We start from the raw sequence: 16194 nt of genomic DNA, 5'->3' as shown, positions 1-16194 counted from the left end.
TTAAAGCTCTCTAGATTGTTAATGTAATGGATCTCGTCCGGCAGGCCATTCCATAAATTGGGAGCAGTTTCAGAAAATGTCCTCTGTGAGGTTGCCATCAGCCTGGTCTTTAAGGGTTGTAGTAAATTCCTCCCAGAGGACCTGAGGGTACGAGGTGGATTGTATGGAAGTAGGCGATCCCTTTGATAGGTTGGGCCCAGGCCATGTAGGGCTTTAAAGGTGATAACCAACACCTTGTACTGTGCCCGGAAACTGATAGGCAGCCAGTGGAGTGACTTCAGTATTGATGTTATATGGTCATTCCTTGCTGTTCCTGTGACCAATCTGCTGTTCCTGTGACCAATCTGACCAATTTTGTACCAACTGGAGTTTCCAGACTAGGCACAAGGGTAGCCCCATGTAGAGCAAAAATCAAGTCTTGAGGTTACCAGTGCATGTACTACAGTTTCGAGGTCACCCCGTTCCAAGAAAGGGCACAGCTGGCGTATCAGCCAAAGCTGATAACAGGCGCTCTTGACCGTCGCATTCACCTGATTCCTCATCTGAAGCAATGGGTCAAGAAGCACCCCCAGCCTGCAAACACAGTCCTTCGAGGAGAGCGTGAACCCCTCTAGGACTGGAGGTTGCAGCCCAATACCAGGTTTGGGGGCTCCTACCGTAAATACCTCCGTTTTGTCTGGATTCAACCTGAACTTGTTCTCCCTCATCAAATCCATTACTGCCTGAAGACACAGGTTGAGGGGAGAGATGCCATCTGTCATTGTCACTGATGACCAGGACATGGAGAAATATATTTGGGTGTCATTGGCATACTGATAACACCCAGCCCCATATCCACAGATGATTTTTCCCAGCGGCTTCATATAGATGTTGAATAGCATCGGTGACAGGATGGCGCCTTGAGGGACACCGCAATTAAGCTCTGTTTTTGAAGAGCGACTGTCCCCGAGCATCACCCTCTGGAACCTGCCTGAGAAGAAGGAGCAGAACCACTGCAATGCAGTGCCTCCAATTCCTAACTCTCTCAGGTGCTCCAGGAGGATGTTGTGGTCTACTGTATCAAATGCCATTGAGAGGTCTAGCAGCACCAACAGGATCACGCTCCCTCTGTTGATGGCTAGACGAAGGTCATCAGTTAAAGCGACCATGGCAGTCTCCACCCCATACCGGGTCCTGAAGCCCATTTGAAATGGATCAAGGAAATCGGCTTCATCCAAGACCGCTTGGAGCTGAAGAGCAACTGCCCTCTCTATCACCTTGCTCAGAAATGGCAGATGAGAAACAGGCCTATAATTTTTCAGGTCCAGGGGGTCCAGGGAGGATTTTTTCAAGAGCATTCTCTGAAGATACCAGCCACAAATGCTGGTGAAATGTCAGGAATAAACTCTTCTAGAACATAGCTACATAGCCCGAAAAACCCACAAAAAAATATGAATGCTGGCCATGAAAGCCTTTGACTTCACATTGTATATTGATTGTTTCCAGTCTGTTGGCCTCCATTTTGTTTTCCATATTTTTGGCATATTTTAGGTATCTCTAGAATTGATTCCATCTATGTGGACTGTAGCAGTTCAAATGAAATAAGGCACAAATTGCAAATTAAAAGAGAACACACTCATTAAAGATCCTTTTACCCCAACCAATTAAAAGCAGAGGGCCTGATTAAATAGGAAGATATTTGTCTGCCACTGAAGAGAGCAGAGAAGGGGCTAGCGTCCCTTAGGAAGCTTGGTGACAGCCTAGGATCAGCCACCAAAAAAAGCTCTCTCCCATGTGGTCACCAGACAAACCTGAGAGATTAGTGGGACAGAGAGAAAACCCTCTCTAAGATTGTAAAAGTCATGCTGGCTCATATGGGGAAATGTGGACTGGTAGGCACTGTGGAGCTTATAGAACTTTAAAGGTCACACTTTGAGTTGTGCCCAGAAATGGACCAGTAGCCAGTGAGGCTGTTTCAACAGGACTGTTATATATTCCCTATAAACAAGCTTGTCAGCAGTCTAGCATAGCTTCTCATATCGTCTGAAATGCCCTTCCGTGGAAGGCTGAGCTGGACCCCTTCCTGCTTTCCTTTCACCAACAGGCAAAAACCGTTTTGTTAAAGCAAGCTTTTAATATGTAGCTGCACCAGGGAGGATTTTTTATTGGGGTAGGGTGTTTTATTTATTTATTAACTTTTGCATGTTTATAAATAATTGTATATTGTTTTAATTGTGACTAATGTAAGTGTTTTTAAAATTGCATGAGTGGATTTTGATTTATTTCCTCCTGTGAGCCACCTTAGGTCCCACTCCAGGAGAAAGGCAGCATATAAATTAAATATATAAATAAATGAGGTGAGCTTTGCAGCATGACTGGACCATCCAAGTCCTTGTATTCTACCTCAGGGAATCAGTGTGATGTAGAGGTTTAAACACTGGATTAAGAGTCTGGTATCTGGTGCGGAATCCTTTCTGCTGTTGAGCAGTGGTTATTTCAGTTATGTTAAATGTCCTATTTTGGAACCATTTTTCAAGATTGCTCTCCTTTTTGGTCATCAGTGTTTTTCTTCTTTTATGTCTATCTGTGAACAGACAGACACACAAGACACAGCCCAGACAGCAGATTCCCAGTCTCTCCACCCTCTCTTTCTTTCCACTTCATCAGTACCCATTGCAATCAGATAAAGACTTCTTTTCAACCTGAAAAATAATCTTTCTTCCCACAGAGATGACAGTCTTTGCTGACATCTAGTGGCACCTGAAAGCTGGAGCAGAGAGAGCAATTTGCTGGTTCAACCATTTCCATTTCCTTCACGTGAGTCTTCCCCTAACCAGATGTGATTAACTACAACTCCCACTTTCCCAAGCCAACATCCATCAGGAAGACTATTTGACCCATGATCCAAGGGGTATACTCCTTCATGCCTAAATCCTCTAACAGCACCAGACCCTCTCTGATTTCAGCCCTGGCTAGTAATTGAATGAAAGATCACCAGCAGTTCCTAAGTACTCTGTTTCAGAGGAAGGAACTGACAAAACCATTTCTGAGTATACCTTGACTAAGAAAACCCTATGAAATTCATGGGGTCACCATAAATTGACAGTCAGCGTGAAGGCACACACATGCATGCAACACACACCACTCCTCAACTCCTTTGGCAAATCTGTTCCTTTCAGGATTTGCACAATGAACATTGGCACTTGGCAAACACATTTCTTTTAACCAGCAGTTTTCCTGTTTAAAGCCACAGTTTATTCAATGTTCATTGTCATGTGCAGCAGGAATTTGCCATTTTGTTCTGCAAATGTAGCCACAAAGGCCATAAGTCAAGTGGAACCTGCCCTCTCTCAGTATATATGTATATATGCATGTTTGTGACCCCTGTATTCTCATGTTTTCTTTCTCTGTTCCTTTGTTCTGAAGAGCACATTTGAATGGATCTGGAATTACAATGAGGTTTTTCCAGGCTTGTAAAGAGGGGTGGGTGAATGAATTTCTAAACAATGGTTTGTTTTGTCCTTACTGCTGAACTTTACTGCAGTGTGAGTGAGAGAAATCCAGAGAGATGATCTGTTCATCAGAGATATGTGCACATGTTTATCTATAATAGAAGGGTGTCTGGAATGAAGACAGGTTTTCTACTTATTCCACTTATCTGATCCTCACTCTTCTGAAAAGCTGCAGGGAATCAATTATTATCCACACACACACAATGAAATGTTTAATATATGTGCAGCACTGGAAAAAACAAGTTTACCAACATGTCCTGCTTTGATGTTTTTCTCCAGCTTCTTCCATAAGAGAGGCTGCATTCAAAATGCAGGTAGAGACCTTGGCCTGCAAACCTATACAGATGGAGTGACTCACTGGTTATTTTTGGACTGCTAGTTGTTGTTGGACCTCAACAAACCATCAGCTCTGGCCAGTACAGCCAGTGTTGCAGGATGATAGGCACTGCAGTCCAAACACATCTCAATGGTCACACCCTCCCCATGTCCGCTAAACCACACTTATCTGGAAATAATTCAATTCACTTTTAAACTCATCTGTTGGCCCCATTCTCACTAGCCCATTTGCACTGGATAGAACTGGGCAGATCCGGTTGCCCCCATACCAAATCTGCCCAGAAAGAAGTTTGTACTACTCTTTACCTTGATCAATGAAATTTGCCCCTCTGAAGTTCACATTTACAGTACCGCTTTAAAATGGAGCCTCCTTTGTTGTCAATCAAATTCACTTCCGCTTTTGTCAAAGGTGAGGTGCCGTGTCAGCAGCAAGCAAACGAAAGGGAAATGTAGCACAAGCAGGCACATTCTATCAATATGTATCAATCTGTAGAACAAGCATTCACATAATCTGTCAAAAATAAAATTACCAAAAGAGAGAGAGAGAGAGAGAAAGCTGCTTGTGAGAGGGGAGGCATGTTTTGCCCTCTGCCCTCCCTCTGCCCTAAATCCCTCCCCTGAACTTGACCCGATCATGACCGGGGCCAAGTTCACATTTGCCGGCAGCAGGGAAGAAACGGGTTTTCCAAAAAGATACGAGAAATGATCCACTTTTGGAAAAACCACTCTAAGGGGGATTTGCCCTGGATCGGGTGTGCAAGACTGTAATTCTGATGTGTTTAAACCAGTGCTAATGGGAACTTCCAATTTTTAATCTGGATTACAATTCAGTACAAAATGTAGTCTGAATACCCCCTGAGAAGATAACTTTACACCAGAGTGCACTGTCAGTGGATTTTATATGCACAAATAAGCCTAAATACCCTAAATACAGATCCCACCTGATCTTAGGAGCTAAGCAGGCTCTGTGTTGGGAAGTTCTTGGATGGGAGACCAGCAATGAATACCAGGTGCTGTAGGCTATATTTCAGAGGAAGGAACTGGAAAACCATCTTGCCTAAGACAACTCTATGAAATTTATGGGGTTGCCATAAGTTGAGAGGCAACTTGCAGGCACATACACAAAACACAAGAGCTCAGTTACTGACTGAAAAAGATGTGGCTTGATATAATGGCTTGCTCCAACCAGCCATTTACTCTCTGTCTTTATCTAAGGGGGAATCCTTCATCATTAAACTTGTAGTGTTCCAAGAGAAACCAAAGTTTGTTTGTTGTTGTTTTTTACCAAACTGGAAGGCATGGGGGGCAGTCCTACTATGCTATGGTTTGAGTAAAGGCCAAAGCCCACTTTCTCATTTAGCAATCAGGCATATCATAAGTGGGAGAAGACATCCTCTGCCTGCCCTGCCCTTGGAATCTGTTTTTATCCTCCTACCCTGACATTAGGAACATTAATTATTTAGGACATCTTCTGCCCTTTTCACACTGTAAAGCCTCCAATTTTACTTATGTCAAGCCTGCCATCTTCTAACTACTTGGTCTGGACTTCATAAATGCTGTTGTTGTTTGTCAGAAAACTATCGAGGAGATGGTTTCATTTCAGTGTAATGGTGCAGAACCATTTGTTATTTTCTTTGGACAAATGAATGCACACTATACTGATCTTTCAGATGGCAATATAAAGGTGTACCTTCTTGCTCCTGTTCTGGATAGACTCCATTACCAGGATCAGTTTAAGATGACAGCAATGATGTAAGATGAACTGTGAATCCTTACTCTACCAACAAAGCTATCTCCACCGGTATTTTACCTTTTCCTTATAGTTTTGGATCAACAGAAATAATTTCTTGTTGATTCTAAACTTTAAGGAAATGGTGAAATACAGTGGATCCTTGGTATCTGCTGAGTTGTGGTTCCAGGACCTCCTGTGGATACCAAAATCCATGGATGCTCAAGTCCCATTATATACAATGGTGTAGTAAAATAGTGCTCCTTATATAAAGCAACAAAATCTAACACAGCTGTGTGTTTGAACAAAATCAAGGTATATTGGGGTGGGGGTGGAGATTGGGGGGGGGGAATATTTTCAAAACATGGTTGATTGAATCTGTGGATGCAAAATCCATGGATATGTGGAAACAACTGTACTGGTGAGGCTGGCTTTTACAAAAAGTATACAATTTGTATTTCAAATCGGCTCTGCAATGCATGCAGAGAGGTCTTCTTAATGGTTATCCCTCAACTTTAGAATAATCCCCCAAAGAAAACTCACCAAAGCTCAGCCTTTACATATTTACTCATGTACTTACTTATCACACACATATTCTTCATTTCTTCCAATGAGCTACATGGCTCTCCCCCTCCCTGTTTTATCTTTTATCTTCACAACTACTCAGTGAGGTAGTTCAAACTGAGAGGGAGAGAGTGGCAGCCCCAAAGGTCACACTGTGAGTATTTTGGCTTAGTGGGACCACTAGAACCTGGTTCTTCCAAGTCCCAGTACAGCACTCTAACTAATATGCCACACTTGATCTTCCTCAAATGCTGTTAACCTATTGGTTAAAATTGGTTTTGGCCCCCAGGGTAAATAAAATACCTCGGCATGGGACAGGCTTTGAAGAAGTTTGAGAGTCACGGAGTGTAATGGTCTGAGCACTGGACTACGACTGGAGACTGGTCTTCAAATCCCTGCTCAGCCATGGAAACCCACTGGGTGACTTTGGACAAGTCACATTCTCTCAGCCTCAGAAGAAGGCAGAGGCAAACCTCCTCAGGACAAATTTTGCCAAGAAACCCCTGAGATCGTAGGGTCACCATAAGTCAGAAATGTCTTGATGGCACACAGCATTGACAACAAATGAAGATATATGACCCAGTCCTTTCCTGTGTTCTTTCAATCCATTTATTGAACACGTATTATTAAAGAAGCTCCTCACACTGTTGGCTAGAGGAACATTCAAAGCTGCCTTAAAGTGAACTAGACTAAGGTTTGCTGCTGTAACTGCCAGCAGCTTTCCACGGTTTCCAGAAGAATGGATGTCTTTCCCATTATCTGCTGCCTGATCCTCTTCAGCTTTGGGTGCCAGGGATCAAACCTGGGATATGTGCCAAGTGTGTGCTCTATCTTGAGTCTTGCTACTAAACAGTTAGATTCTTTGATATAAACTGGAAGCACAGCAGGGTTTTTTTTTTAATTAACAAGCAGACTAATGTGGTGTTGGAGGGCCATGAGCCAAAAATCATTAATTCATGCAGAATGCACTACCTGGACTATAGTTCCTTCCCACTCAGTTTCTAGGAAGACAGGAGATGAAGGGAGAGGAAAGACAAGAGCTTGTGGAATACAGAGTTTCAGGTAAATCTTTAGTCCTTTACCTTCCAGGCCTTCAAATCTGATGCAGATAAGCTACAGCCAGGTCACTTAAAGGAAAATGAATAAAATTACTGCAGAAATTATTAAGCTTCCTGTGATCATTTGAAATTCAAAGTATTAAAGACACTCCCAGACTGAGCATGCCTTGCTCACATATTTTAAATATAACAATGGCTCTTTCCCAGCTATGAGTCCATTTTGGGCAACTCCACTTATGATTTCACTGAAGTATATTTTTCAAAATGTGAGATCCACAGAATTTACCAGGAAGGCTTGCCTCATCTTTTAGGTCATTCTTAAAAAGGAACCACTTTGGCAAAAGCAGCTGATATTCCCATTACAGGAGTATTCCAAGACATAGGCTGCTGCCACACTGCAGAATTAATACAATTCAACATTGCTTTAACTGTCATGGCTCCATTCTATGGAATCCTGGGATTTGTAGTATGTTGTAGCACCAGAGTTCTCTGACAGAGAATGCTAAATATCTTGCTGCTGTTGTTAACTGCCCTCAAGGTGACCCCCAACCCATAGGAACCCTGTGGATGAGACATCATCACACCTTGATATTTGGAGCTCAGATCAGGGGTGACTGCAGGTCGAACAATGCAAACTGACATTATTATGTTAATGTATTTTCCCACCTGGTTGCCCTTCTGTTTCCCTTCTGAACTGAGGGGGAATCAAATCCAAGGCAAGTCACGTGGTGTGGATTCATGCAAAGCGGAGTGCAAATTGTATTTCCACACCGGTGCATGCCATGGGGATTCAACTATTTGAATTGGGACCCTTGCACATGCTCAGTGGGGGATCCTGAACCTTTGCACTTCCGGGGTGAAGAAGGGAGCCTGGTTCCACTTTCATGCAAATGCTAGCCTCATCTGAATGACAGCTGCACCTTTCTTCCTCCCTTCTATTTCCCCATCCCTGGCAGCCAAATTCAAAGGGATCCTCCCTGTCAGAGCCCTCTTCCATTTCAGCTACATATATCTATATCTATCCTCTTGTCATTCCCCTCATCTATTTCAACTACAGTGTATATCTACATCTATTCTCCTGTCATTCTCCTCATCTCTTTCAGCCACAGTATATATCTACATCTATTTTCCTGTCATTCTCCTCATCTATTTCATCTACATCTCTCCTTCCCATTGTAACAGTTGCCTTCTCTTAGGTTGCATCCATACTGGGGAGATAATCTGGTTTAACTCCACTTTAACTGTCCCGGCTCAGTGCTATGGAATTCTGGGAACTGTATTGTCCTGAGACATTGAGCCTTCTCTGTCAGAGAGCTCTGGTGCCTCAGCAAACTAATAACTTAAATTATTTCAAAAACATTAATATACATCCTTATAGAGATCTTGTTGCACCTCTGAGACTAAATGCATCTGAGGAAGCAGACTTTAGGAAAGCTCATGCTGCCAACTTCTTTCTTTCAAATAATAATAATAATGATAATAATAGAATTCAAAGACATATTTTGGAGCACCTAGATGCAGCTGAGGAAGTGCTGCAAGAGGCAGTGGTGGAGGACGACCAGGGTTCGATCCCTTACTTGGGTGTAAAAAAACCCCACTGGGCTAGTCACACTGTCTCAGCCTCAGAGGATGGCAAGGGTGAACCCCTTCTGAACAATCCTCCCAAGGAAACCCTTTGGGCAAGTCACACTCTCTCAGCCTCAGAGGATGGCAAGGGTGTACCCCCTCTGAATAATCCTCCCAAGGAAACCCCTCGGGCAAGTCACACTCTCTCAGCCTCAGAGGATGGCACAAGGGTGAACCCCCTCTGAACAATCTGCCCAAGGAAACTCCTTGGGCAAGTCACACTCTCTCTATGTGTGTGTGTATATGTGTGAATGTGTAAGTGTGTGTGTATATATGTATGTGTGTGTGTGTATGTGTGTGTATGTATGTGTGTGTATATATATACAGTATGTGTGTGTGTCTGTATGTATGTATATGAGTGTGTGTGTATGTGTATATATATATGTGTGTATGTATGTATACATGTGAGTGTATATATGTGTGTGTGTGTGTGTGTGTATGAGTGTGTGTGTATGTATGAGTGTGTGTGTGTGTGTATATATGTGTGTGTGTGTGTATGTGAGTGTGTGTGTATGTGTATATATAAATGTGTCTGTATGTATGTATGTGAGTGTGTGTATATATATGTGTGTGTCTGTATGTATGTATATGAGTGTGTGTATGTGTATGTATATATGTGTCTGTATGTGAGTGTGTGTATATGTGTATGTGTGTGTGTGTCTCTATGTATGTATATGAGTGTGTGTGTATGTGTATATATATATATGTGTGTGTGTGTGAGGGAGGGAGGGAGGGAGAGAGCGCTGGCTGGCCAGAATCCTCTGCAGGAGGTGCAGTGGGGAAGGAGAGGGAAGGAGAGAGAGAGCCTCCCCAGCCCTGGTTGCCCTGAAAGTGGAAAGGAACACCGGAAGGAAATGGGGCAAAATGCCAGCAGGGCGTCATGGGAGATTTGCAACCCAGGGGTCTTGCGATGGTCTTCCAGAGCACCAGCAGATTGCAATTCCACACCAGCACAAACAGCAGTGGATCTGAATCCAGCTTGAATGCAGATCCTGTCAATCCACTTTTTTAGCAAACTCTCCAAAATGAGCTGCCAGTAAGGATTCGCTTCGCAAGCTCCGCGGAAGGAGGACACAAGGGGCTCCCATTGAAAGCAACCAGGTGTGAAAATACATGTTAATTAGGAGGTGAATTCACATTGCTCAATCCGCACTCACCCTCGTTCTTTTTTTTAAATTTTTTAAAATTTCTTTACAAACACCAAACCATCATACACGTGACAACATTGCACCATAAAGGAACATTTGACATTTAACACAAAAACGACAATTTCCTCTACCCCTGACATAACTAAAATTACATATAACATACATCTGGGCAGCAACTACTGAGGGTCCCGGGGGCTAGATTAGCCTCCACAGCAAGGAGGTCATATTCCATCTTCGCCCCAACCCTCTGGAATACGCTGCCCATAGAGCTCCACTCGGCCACCTCCCTGGCCCAGTTCAGGAAGGAATTAAAAACCTTCCTGTTCCGACTAGCATTCCCCGACACAAGCTCCAGCTAGTCTTCCCCCTCTGACAGCAGTGATGGCTGGTTGACGGGGTTTTAATATTGGTTTTAACAGTTTTATTGTATTTGTACTGTTGTTATTTTGATTTGCTGTGTTGATGTATTGTATTGTTTTGAATTGCTGTGCACCGCCCTGATCACAGGAAGGGCGGTATACAAATAAAACTATTATTATTATTATTATTATTATTATTATTATTATTATATCACTTCCGACTGATCAGATCTCTACATTAAATGTTATCATAATGTTGTTTAATCTTATTCTGTTTTCGAATTTATGCCTTTACACAATTAATGTAGTTTCTATTTTTGTCAATGTAACAGATAGGAAAAAAATATCATAGTTATTTTTCAAAAACTAGAAACTGTATGTCCCATCTTTTTGATCTTATGAGCAAATCTTAGTTCTTTCCTATTCATAGCATTAAGTCAATCCTAAAGTTACTAAATATTCCCTGCATTTCCCCTTTTCCCCTTACAAATAGAGCCTTCTATAATCAACAGTACTTCTTATTTATTTATTTATTTATTTATTTATTTATTTATTTATTAAAGCATTTTATATACAAAAACAATAAAAAAGCTTCAAGTTACTACATAGTATCAGAAAATATATTGAAGTTCACAGATCAGTACTTCCAAAGTCACTTTAAAAACAATTCCCAAACGCTATACCCATACATTTCAATATTCTCTTTTTTTTATATCAGTATCTCTTTTTACTTCCTGTTACCTCGAAGTATATTCCCTCAAATCGTACAATTTCTTAAGTGTTATGTTACAAATAAGTTGTTTATAGGTTATCGTGTCTGCATTCTTATGTCTCTAACCTGCAAGTTTTCATTATCTGGTCCCACTCTTCCTCTATTAGTGTAGTGTCTTTATTAGATAAATGGCCAGTAAGAATGTCCATCTCTCGAAATTCTTGGATTTTTGCCCACCAAAGATCCAAATCAGGTATTATTTGGCTTTTCCAATATTGAGCTAATATAATTCTGGCAGCAGTTATTAAGTATAGTATTGTTCTCTCATGTTTAATTTTGATTTGTGCAGGAGCTTGACCTAACATATTCAGTAAATACATTTCTGGTCTCATTTCAAAATTCAGTTGAAAAATGTGTTCAATTTCTCTGTGTATGTTTTTCCAGTACAACTTTAGTTTTGGGCATTTCCACCAAACACATGGAACCAAGTTCCTGGTGCCTTTTCAGATTTTCAACATAGACCCGAGCCTGTTTTGTAAATGTTTGTTATCTTACTCGGCATTAAATACCATCTGTGTTCCATTTTCCAATAATTTTCCCGGAGGTTTTGACATTTAGTGAATTTTTTAGTCCTTTCTCTTGCGTTCTTCCAACTATCCATCTCTATAGTATTTTGCAGATCTGAAGCCCATTTTATCATTGTATCCAAAACAGGTTCCTTTTCTTGTTCAAGTTCTCTAAGGAATCTATGTAATGTAGCAGTCTTTTTGTCAACTTTATTTAATATAATTTTTGACGTCCGAAGTTTTTTTTTCAAAGTCTTGCAGTTTTTGGTCTATTTTAAATCTTTCTTTAATCTGCATGTAAGGATACCAATGTACTTTGGGGTCAAGTTGTTTTAAATTTTCGATCGGTTTCATTTCATATGTATTATTACTTGATTTGGTTAAAATGTCTTTGTAAGTCAGCCAAATGTCGAGATCCTTCCACCTTCCAAAAATGCTTCTTGAGAAGATACCTACAAAGGTATTTCTCGAAATGTTTTCTTCTTAATTTTTTCCCATGTTTTAAGTAAGGATCTCCTAATCAAGTGGTGCGAAAAATCCTTGTGTACAGCTGCTTTATCATACCATAAGTATGCGTGCCAACCAAACCTGTTATCAAATTCTTCCAAATTAAGGAGTTTTTCATTCCTTAATACTTCTTTTCTTTTCAGGAAAGTGAGAAAAAGGAGTTGCTTAGTGAGAATGCACTCACCCTCGTTCTGAGCAGGAAAAAGCCCGTTTGATAAGGTCCCAAGACCCCCTGTCCTCCACTGTTCCGCTTAGGTCCTGCAGATTCAGGTCTGTGGCCTCTCAAAATGAATCTATCCATCTGGTGTGTGATCTTTCTCTCTTCTACTGACTTCTACAAGGGAGGATCTACATAAACCCAGCCTGGATAATAAGGAAATCAAAATAGTCAAAGATTTCCTGTGATCTAAGGTACAGGGAATCTTTGATCAAAACAGAGACTGCAGTTAAGAAATAAGAAGACAGAAATGGGAAGGGCAGCCATGAAAGAACTGGATAAAATCCTAAAATGTGAAGATATACAACTGGTCACTAAAGTTAGAATCATCCATGCCATTATATTCCCCATCACCATGTACAGTTGTGAGAGCTGAACAGTAAAGAAAGCCAGCAAAAAGAAAGTAAACTCATTCAAGATGTGGTGCTGGAGAAGAGTACTGAGGATAGCATGGGCGCGTTACACACAAGTGATTATTAGGGTTAGGAAGGGGCGTATTAGGGTTAGGAAGGGGCGTATTAGGGTTACGAAGGGGCGTCACTTCCTGACGCCGCTCAACCCTAGTATGGACTGAGTCCGTACAGAATGGCGGTGCCCATCCACATGGGGGCCGCAATTTTGACATCGTGGATGCGTAATGTCCGGACGTCATGTGGCAGAAGTGACGCTGTGAGTGCGTGGCTAGCGCCTCGGGGCGCCACTTCCGGGGCGCAAAAAGAAGCGCCATTTTGGCACTTCTTTTTTGCTGTGCCCGGGAACCACGCGGTTTGGCCGCTGTGGTTCCCAGACCCAGTAACTGGAGGCGGCGGCAGACCGCCGCTTTTAGGCAGTCTGTAATGAGCCATGGGTGGCCCAAAAGACAAACAAATAGGTTCTTGAACAGATTGAACTCTAATTCTCTCTGGCAGCCAAGATGATAAAGCTCACATCATGAGAAGGCTAAATATCCACAAAATTACAAATCCCAGAATTCCATAGCATTGAGCCATAGCAGTTAAAGCAGCGTCAAACTGCATTAATTCTGCAGTTTCTGCATTAAAAGGCATAAAGAAATCCTGCAGCACCTTTGAGAGTTAAACAAATAATTCTCCAGTACATGCTTATAGGGACTCCAGCCTACTCCATCAGATGCAACTTTGTAAGATTCATTTATAACTTTTTACACTATGCCATTATTTAGGATTCAAACTCTAACAAAATAGCTCAATGCAAAGAAATACAAAATAGTGCTAAAAGAGATGAGATGATGGCTAGTTTTGATAATATCAGAAAGTTTTTCTTTTCTTTTCAGGAAACTAAGTATAGGCAGCCTTCAGAAAACACAACCAAGGTAAGTTATTTAAATGTAACCCAGCTTAGTTCATGGAGCAACACTGGCATTCCAGTAGAAAAGTTTTCTTGTGAACATATGAGGCCTAAGATTGTGTTTAACCCCAGTTTGTGCCGAACTTTCCCTTATATTTCTACATACAGTATTAAGGGACTTCTTACTATTGCAGTGAGTAGGAAAGATTGTGCTGTTTAGATGCTCAGTGTGCAAGCCAGAAAACATATAGAACTTGAGACTGTGCTGAGAGTACATACGCTGTCCTGATAATGGCTTTTAAGACAAGCAAGCCACCTTGTCTAAGTCAGTCTTGAAAACTAAGAACACTTTTTTGCATGTGGGCAAACCCATTCACAGTGGATTTAGACAACAGACTTTAGACTTTATGTTAATTAAAGCTGCAATCATATGTGTGCTTAGTTGGAAATAAATTCCTCTGGAATTTGTAAGACTTATTTTGTTTTTCTTCTTCACAGGTGAAGCATGTCCTTAAGTATATAAAGGCTATGGTCCCAAGTGTCTCCATAAACCAGTTTAATATGTTAAGTAATATGTTCTCTCTTCTTTCCAGTTTATTACAATCAATTGAATCAGAATCAACCACTATAAAATAAACAGTAACTTTTATTGAGAAATGTACAGAAATGAAGTGTCTTACGTGAGTTAACTTCAAGTTCAGTGTGGTTACATTATAAAATAAACACTTGACAGGCTTTAGCCACTCTATCCAACTCCCTTACTCTAAACAACATTTTAGCTCCTTAGCTGTTCCAACTCTTTCCCTCCCCTGAACCAGATCAACTGTCAAAAACTCAACTGCTTTCTAACATTCCCCCTCTCATCAAGAGACCCTCCCATCGTACACAGCTCTTGGATTTTGCTCTTCCTGTGCTGTCTAATACCAACTATGGAGCTACACTTCACCAAAATAGCCTGTTCCTAAAGCCACTTCATCGCACAGGCCTATAAGGTAGAAGTAGGTTTAGTGTAGACTTCTGATGCAATGCTCTCCCAAAGTGGTCCTCACTATACTTCACCAACAAATTTTTAAAAGTAGACTATTGATATAGAATAGTGCTTAGTACATTTTACCTGTGTAATGTCACAGTAATCTTCCAATAATGAACCTTATGCTTTATTTATTTATTTATATTTATTTCATTTATATCCCGCCTTTCTCCCTGGAGGGACCCAAAGTGGCTCACAGATAAAACTTTTTAAACTATTATAAAATTCAACAATTGAAACATCTATATACAAAATCACATGAAATATTCACAATAAAATATAATATAACATGACAAAATATAGTTAAGTTAAAAACAGACTAAGGCGGGATACAAACCGCCATATAGTACGTATTCTATACGTACTAGGGTTAGGAAGGGGCGGTGCTTCCGCACCCCCCTAACCCTAGTACGTATACAATACGTACAACATGGCGGCGCCCCTTCCACATGGGGGCCGCCATGTTTACGTACTGGACGCATAGCGTCCAGACGTGTCGCGGTGCCTATGACGTCGCGAATGCGCCAGCGGCGCCTCGCAACGTCATAAAGGTGCCGCAAAAAGAAGCTCCGAAATGGAGCTTCTTTTTTGCTCCACGCGGGAGCCGCACGGTTTGGCTGCTGCAGCTCCCACGTGGAGCAAATGGCGCCGGCGGGAGACCGACGCAAAGCGGCGGTCTGTATCCCGCCTAAAAACTCACCTGCTCCTTTATTGAATCCATTTCCATCAGTGGTGTAACCCTTGACTTTTCATAGCCTGCCCATATTTTCTTCTGGTCATCTCTCTTGTAAATGAAGAAGTTCTTATTCTTTACACTAGTAAGGCATTCTGTGTCCTTGATCACCTTTTGAGTTTACTGCACTGTGGTGGCCAAAGCTGCATACAATACACAGGACAGAAACATACTGTGTGTGATTGTCATATATTGAACCATTTTTATATTTCAGTTGAAACTGCTTGCTTTCTTTCTTTCTTTCTTTCTTTCTTTCTTTCTTTCTTTCTTTTTTTTCCTCCTTCCCCCCACTTCAGGATTCAAGGTGGCTTTCAGCACATTAAAAAAAACCCCCACAAAATTCACAAAATATGAAAGTTGAAAGATGATTAAACTATCAAAAAGTTTTAAGTAGCTTTTTCTCCATCATCACTAGCACTGGTTCTTCCTTTGGCTGACAAATATCTAGTCTGCATTACTGCCTAGACTACAGTTATCCAGATCTCACCACACTTTGACTTGGATTCAGCTATAATCCTATCCAAGTATCTCCCTCTGATTCCCCCCCCCCCCATTGTTATGTTTTCTCTCCTGGCACTATGTTATTAAGTTAATTGCTTAAACATCTTGTCAGGACCATATATTGTGTATTAAAGGAAGAGATACAAATTATCATATCTCAGGCATTCAGAATTCAACAACAGGGTGACATTTGTGGCCTCACCCCCCCCCCCCTTTGCCCTCTACATGTGGAAGGCAATGTGTTGAAGAGGAAGATCGTTTTGAAGAGGAGGATCTCTGGAAAATTTTGAATGCTTTTCTTTTAGCATCTTT

This window comes from Sceloporus occidentalis, unplaced genomic scaffold (genome assembly GCF_023333645.1).
Source record: "Sceloporus occidentalis isolate IW3139 unplaced genomic scaffold, rSceOcc1.0.p SCAF_1, whole genome shotgun sequence".
Taxonomy (NCBI): Eukaryota; Metazoa; Chordata; class Lepidosauria; order Squamata; family Phrynosomatidae; genus Sceloporus; species Sceloporus occidentalis.
This window is presented reverse-complemented; position numbering follows the sequence as displayed.